Genomic DNA, 7,421 nt, shown 5'->3' with positions numbered 1-7,421 from the left:
TGCGATCTAGGGAGCCGTGGTGCCAGGTGTACCTGCTGAAGGACTCTCCTGCCGAACAAAGCCTCCGCAGACGCAAAGACATCCACACGGTAATGCTTAATAAAGGGGACAGGAGTAGTCCAGGTAGCTGCCCGGCAGATTTCTTCGAGGGAGGCCGGCGTGGCCCAAGCAGCGGTGGTAGCTGCACTGTGGGTGGAATGAGCAGTGATACGCCTCAGAGGAGGAAGAGATCGTGATTCGTAGGCACGGGCAATACAAGCACGGATCCACCGACCTATGGTGGTCGAGGACACCTTTGATCCCAGCGAAGCCGGTTGAAACGAGACGAACAGGGCCTCAGAATGCCTCGTCGAGGCGGTCCGCGAGACATAGATTTTAATAGCTCTGCGGACGTCAAGCATGTGCCATTTGCATTTTAATCGATGGGTAGGCTTGGGGCAGAAATTAGGAAGGATAACCTCCTGCTCACGATGGAATCGAGAGTTAATTTTTGGCACGAAGGCCGGATCCAAACAAAGGATTACTCGATCTGGATGCATAATACACAAGTCTGGCCTGATGGAAAGGGCCGCTAACTCTGAGATTCGGCGGGCCGAGGTTATGGCCACCAGGAAGGCTACTTTCAAGGTAAGGAATCTAAGGCTGGAAGTTCGGAGAGGTTCGAAAGGAGGTTCAGTAAGTGCTGTTAATACTTGCGGTAAATCCCATGTGGGGTATCGGTGAACTATGGGAGGGCAAAGGTTTCGGACCCCACGCAAAAACCTTCGAACGGAGGAATGCTGAGACATCCGTCCCTGGGCAGCAGTACCGTGGTGAGAGCTGCAACATGGCGCTTCAGGGTGTTAAGCACCAGCCCCTTGCGGATTTCCATCATGGAGGAACTCCAGCACCTGCGGAACAGAAGCTGACAAGGGATTAATTCCGCACGCCGAGCACCAAGAAATAAATACCTGCCACGTGATGTTATAGAGTCTGATGGTGGACTCCTTTCTGTCTGCCTGCATAATACAGATGACATTTTCAGAGTAATGTGCCTCCTTTAGGAGGAGCCCCTCAAGAGCCAGGCGGTCAGGTTGAGCCACTGGGGCTCCGGATGGTTGACTTCCCCCTGGCTGAGGGACACTCTCTCCGGAGGAAGCCGCCAATGGTGAGCTGCTGACAGTGCTACGAAGTCCGAGAACCAAGGCCTCCTCGGCCAGTAAGAGGCGACAAGGATGACATCTGCTCCCTCTGCAATGATCTTGCGTATCACCCATGGAATTAGTGGCAGAAGGGGGAACACATAAAGAAGTTCCCGAGGCCAGGGGCAGCGGAGCGCTTTCGAATTCTCCGCTCCCGGAGTTGGATAATGGATGAAGTAGTGTGGAATCTGAGCGTTCTCTGGGGCGGTGAACAGGTCTACCTGAGGAGTTCCGAAGCGAAGACAAATGGCTTAAAAAAGATCGGGAAAAAGATGCCACTCTGATGCGTCTACTGTTGTTCGGCTCAGGAAGTCTGCCTGGAGATTGTCCTTCCCCGCAATGTGGTCCGCCCGAAGAGATAGAAGATGGGTCTCCGCCCACCGCCCCACGATTAGAGCCTCCTGCATCAGGGTTTTGGATTTGGTCCCGCCCTGGCGATTTATGTGGGCTTTTGCCGTCACGTTGTTGGTAAGGACTAGCAGATGGCGACTTTCGATCGATGGTTGGAAGGCCAATAGGGCCAGATGAATCGCCCGTAGTTCCAGCAAATTGATGCTAGACTGAGCTTCCGTGGGAGACCATCGGCCCTGTGCGACTTGGTTGCCCAGATGAGCGCCCCAGCCGGACACTCGCGTCTGTTGTCATTAGAAGAGGTCGAACGTCGAAGAAAACGCACCCTTTGTCCAGGGCCGGGGATAGCCACCAATGCAAGGACCGGCGAACCGACAGAGGGACCCTGAGCTTGGCTCGAGAGGTGGCGGTCATAGTTCGTTGGTGCGGGAGTAATAGCCATTGAAGGCTGCAGGCATGCAGTCGAGCCCAAGGTACTATGTCTATGCAGGACGCCAATTTCCCCAGTAGACAAGAGAGATCGAGTTTGGTCACGGACGGTTGTCTGAGAAGTTGTCATATGAGTATTCTGAGGCTGTCCTTCGTCTCGGAAGATAGAAAGACCTGTCCCACCCTGGTATCTATGACTGCCCCTAGGTGTGTGAGACAGGTCTGGGGTTCCAACTGACTTTTGGGCATGTTGACCAGGAACCCGTAATCCCGAAGTACCTGCAATGTTAGGTGCAGGTTGGATTGGGCCTTCTGCAAGGTGGGAGCCTGGACCAAAATATCGTCCAGGTAGGTCTGTATTATCACTGGGACAGATCGTACATAGGCTACCAGGGCCGCTAGGATTTTGGTGAAGCTATGTGGGGCCGATGCCAGTCCGAATGGAAGGGCACGGTATTGGAGGTGACGCCCCTCGTAGCTGAATCTGAGATATTGCCGGTGGGCAGGCAATATGGGAATGTGTAGATAGGCCTCAGAGAGATCGATGGAGGCTAGGAAGTCTCCAGGCCGAATGGCTTCTAGAATGGATTTCAGTGTACTCATTTTGAATTTCCGGTACACTAGATGTTTGTTCAGCGATTTTAGATTCAGAATCACTCTCCAGCCCCCAGAGTGTTTCGGTACCACAAAAAGGATGGAGTAGAACCCCCGATTCCGCTGATCGAGGGGGACTTCCTCCACAGCCCTGATTTCTAGCAGGTGTTGAATGGCAAGCTCCATGAGGCGACGCTTGCAGAGGGAGTTGGAGACAGGGCATGGTACGAAATGACTCGGAGGGCGTGAGAGGAATTCTAGTGGGAGGCCAAATTCTATTGTGTGAAGAACCCATTGATCGGTCGTGCTGCAGACCCACTTGTCTAAGAAAAGACTCAGTCTGCCGCCAATGGGCGCTGACTGAGGAGAGTCATTTTTGGCGGCGGAACTGGCGTCCGCCAGTCCCGCAAAAGGACCGCTTGAGCGGACCAAAAGACTTAGGTTTGTCCCGAAAGGAACCCCTATCCTGAGGGCAACTGGGTCCCTGGTAATACGGCCTGTGGCTGGTACCTTCCTGAGAAAAATTGCGAGCCTGCTGCCTACGGTAGTAGGGGGCAGCCCGGCGATCAGCCCTCCTGGTGATAGAAGGTAACACCTTCTTCTTGTCCCTATCCTCGACTAGCAAAGGCTCAAGGGGCTCCCCAAAAAGACTCGACCCCGAGTAAGGGGTAGATGCCAGGCACCATTTGGTTTTGAGGTCCGCAGGCCATTGTCGCAGCCACAAGAGGCGGCGCGACGTGACCGACGATGCTATGGCTCTAGAGGCGAACTTTGCCGCATTGAGGGTGGCATCGGCTGCGAATTGAGTGGCTGCAATAATCTTATTTAAGTCTTGGTGTACTCTGACATCCTGGACAGGCAAACGTGTTTGAAGTTGTTGCAGCCATAGTAGGGAAGAACGGGAGAAGAAGGAGGCCACAGTCGCAGCCTGTATAGCCCATGCGGAAGCCTGGTGTGTTTTCTTAAATGAGGAATCAAATTTCCTGTCCTCTGGTTTAAGACCTTCAGACTGATCCCCTGAAATACAAGGAGAGGTGGAGGACAGGGCAACCACTGGACCATCAACTACAGGTACCTGTAAAAGGTTGGTTAGGGAAGTCTCCATATTGTAGTTGCAGCGATCGTAGCCACTGGGAGTGGGGAGAGAGGCTGGATTAGCCCATTGCTCACGCACAACATCCGTGAAGAGCTTTGGTGCGGGGACAAAGAGTTGTTCTGCGACCGGTTCCGCGAAGATGCCTTGGCCTACAGGGGAGGAAGCAGAAGGTGAGTCAGAAGTGGTATCAACAAGACCCGAGGTGACTTTGGCCTTGTGTAGTAGGGACTTGAAAAGCCCCTGTGGAAATAATCCGGTAAATTGTGGAACATCTAGTGTAGTGGTTTCATCATCGGATAGCTTCCCTTTGTATGTCTTCATCTATGCCAATGTCAGCACTGCCATGAGACGTAGTTGGAGAATGTTCTGGTGAACCAGTGAGACTAGCAGAAGGAGAAACTCTAGATCTCCTAGAATGTAGACTCTCAAATTAATAATGCGGAACGGTGCTCCCTAATGCCTGCTTGAATGCCATACGAGATGGTTTTAGCAATTAGGATTTGTACAGACTCAGGAAGATTCTCCAAATCCGATTTGGGATTTTCATCCACTGCAAGGACCTGAGGAGGTTCTTGGGGTGTAATGGAGCAATCAAATGGGTCACCTTGTGGTCTATCAGGAGAGCAGTGAGAGGCTGTGGAGTGCCTCTCTGGAGACAGAGCCCTAGTTAAATCCACAGAGACATTAGGGTCTTGATCAAGGTCAGTACTAGGAGAAGGCCTGGGTTTGTTGGCCTGGACTGCCTGATCAGAACTTCGCTGATGGGGCTTTTTAACAGACCCTGATTTGGACATCGCCTTGCGGCCCAGTTCAGTTTTGGTGGCCGACTGGTCTGCAATGACAATGCACAGTGTAGTACAGAGTTGAAGTCCTGTACAAATGGAAACAATGAGAGATATTAATTAAATTGTAAATAAAATAAACCCATGCCACAACATGAGGCTTGAAGTTAGGGTAAAACTTGTTCTTTTAACTACCAATAAAATGGCCGCCAGCTATGAGGAAGTCTGGCTTGTTAAAATGGCCGCTGCAACTGACAATGACAAGTAATGGATAGCTGCCTTCGAGTTCAGTAAAATGGTCATAAACAGTGACGCAATTATGGCCAAACAAAATGGTCGCCGGAAGGTGTTGCTAGGCAGATTTCAGTAGATTCGGCGGGCCGTGAAGTACCCAATTTCTGCCACTAGTTACACAAAATGGCCGCCAACCCCTTTATACGAAGCCAAATACCTTTTTGCCAGTTGAAACCTCCGCAGTGCAATAACCGCGATGGGAGAACCTTGATTCCCTCTTCTGTGTAACGAGAAGGAGTGTGTCAGGTAGGACCAACGCCCCTTCTCCATTGAGAGTTGAGACAGCAGCCAGTGTCTCAACTCAGTGAACTTAGGAACATATCCAAGTTCACTGTCCCTAATTCCGGGGGGGGATCCGGCTGGTCCGCAATACTCTCACCAGCAATGAGCCTCTGGAGAACCCGCCGTCCAAACATGGCCTCTGCCGACGCAAACTGGTCCAGTTTATAGTGTCGTATGAAGCGAACAGGCGAAGTCAACGTGGCAGCCCTGCCGATTTCAAATAAAGGAGCCTGGGTTGCCCACGCTGCCGTCGTAGCCGCGCTGTGAGTGGAATGAGCAGTCAATCGAGAAGGACGCGGAAGTGAACGAAGGTCGTAGGCCGAAGAAATAGTCTGTCGAATCCAGCGACCAGTGGTAGATGACGAGACTTTGCATCCCTGGGAGACAAGTAAGAAGGAGACAAACAGCGATTCCAATCGGCGGAAGGAAGCAGTCCTCTTAAGGTAGATCCGCAACGCTCGTCTGATATCCAGGGAGTGCCAACATCGCTCCCGTGGGTGAGAAGGCCGAGGGCAGAAATCAGGCAGTATAAGCTCCTGCGAGGGGTGAAAAACAGAATTGACCTTCGGCACAAAGGTAGGGTCCAAGCGTAGGACCACACGGTCCGTGTGGAATACACAAAGATCAGAACGGGTGGACAACGCAGCAATTTCTGAAATGCGGCGGGCCGAGGTTATGGTCACCAGGAAGGCGACCTTGCAGGAAAGTAGCCTGAGACTAGTAGTCCGCAACGGCTCGTATGGAGGACCCATAAGCGACTCCAATACCAGTGGGAGATCCCAAGTAGGGTATCTATGCGGCCCGGGAGGGCACAAGTTCATTGCACCACTGAGAAAGTGGCAGATCAGAGGATGCTGGGCCAAGGACGACAAGGAACCGCAGGCAAGCACAGAAGATAACGCGGCCACTTGCCGGCGTAAGGAATTAGGAGAGAGACCCTGGGACCCTCCTGCAAAAACACCAGAATGTTCACAATAGATGGGTGAAGAGAGCGCATGCCGTTTTGGGAACACCAGGAGCAGAAGGTCCGCCAGGTGGCAGAATAAATGCGGTCAGTAGAAAAACGACGTGAGGCCTGCAATGTCCGAATAACATCCGCTGAAATGTCCGCTGCCCTCAACGTGCTCCGCTCAACCGCCAAGCGGTCAGATTGAGCCAGGACAGGTCCGGGTGAGTCAGAGCGCCCTGGGAGAGGGTGTCATCCCCAAGAGGGATGCGCCAAGATGGGGCCACCGAGAGGGAGACAAGGTCCGCAAACCAGGGCCTCCGGGGCCAATGAGGGGCCACAAGGACCACTTCCGCCCGCTCAAACAAGATCTTGTGGATGACATTGGGAAGGAGGGACATAGGGGGAAAAGCATACAGGAGACCTGCTGGCCACGGGGTCCGTAGATGTCGACGCCAGCCACATGAGGATCTGGATACCAGGCGAAGAACTGTGTAAGTTGCACATTCGTGTGCATCGCAAAAAGATCAACAATCGGAGTGCTGAACTGAAGGGACAGTTCCTGGAAAATTCACGGGCTCCGGAAACAAGGTGACGAAATGCCCTCAGCGCGAAGAAGATAACCTGCAGCTCCAACCAATTGATTGGATGACGAGACTCCGCGGAGGTCCATGTCCCTTGAGCCAGATGGCCTTGGCAATGCGCCCCCCAGCTGAGATGGCTGGCCGTCCGTCGTCACCACCACCCTCTGGGGCTCAATACAGAAGCAACCCGCTGCGAGAGCAGGGGAACGCCACCACCGGAGGGACCTGCGTACCGCAGGAGGAACTGGAATTGGCCTGGACGAAGTGCCTCTGCCCGCCTTCTGCAACGGTAAAAGAAACCATTGAAGTTCCCGGGCGTGCAGCTGTGCCCAGGGAACTATAGATATTGCAGAAATCATCTTCCCCAAAAGTTGCGATAAAACATAGGGGGAGACGGCACGACACCCCTCAATCTTGGAGACTAACTGTCGCAGGCTGTCCTGTCTATCGGGAGAGAGAAAAACCTTGCCCTGAACAGTCAATCAGGGCCCCTAAATGAACCAAACTAGTGGAAGGAGAGAGATGGCTCTTTTCCAAATTAATTGAAAAATCATGAGCCACCAGAGTTTCAACAGCAAGGCGAACATCTAGAGTGGCTTGCTGGGCAGAGGGAGACAACACTAGAATATCATCAAGGTAACACAAAAGTCTAACTGAACGGAGTCTAAGAAAGGCCGCCAAGGCAGCCAACACCTTCGTAAAGGTACGGGGAGCGGAGGACAGACCAAAGGGCAGAGCCCTGTATTGGTAATGCACCTCCCCCCCGTAACAAAATCTCAAAAACTGTCTATGGGAGGATAGGGATGTGCAAATAGGCCTCTGTAAGGTCAATGGAAGAGAGGAGATTGCCCCTCCGGACACCGTCTAGGATAGTTTTCAAAG

Source organism: Pantherophis guttatus, chromosome 4 (assembly GCF_059756535.1).
Source record: "Pantherophis guttatus breed Tessera chromosome 4, ASM5975653v1, whole genome shotgun sequence".
NCBI classification, from domain to species: Eukaryota; Metazoa; Chordata; class Lepidosauria; order Squamata; family Colubridae; genus Pantherophis; species Pantherophis guttatus.
The sequence above is the reverse complement of the archived record's forward strand: the minus strand, read 5'-3'. Positions refer to the sequence as shown.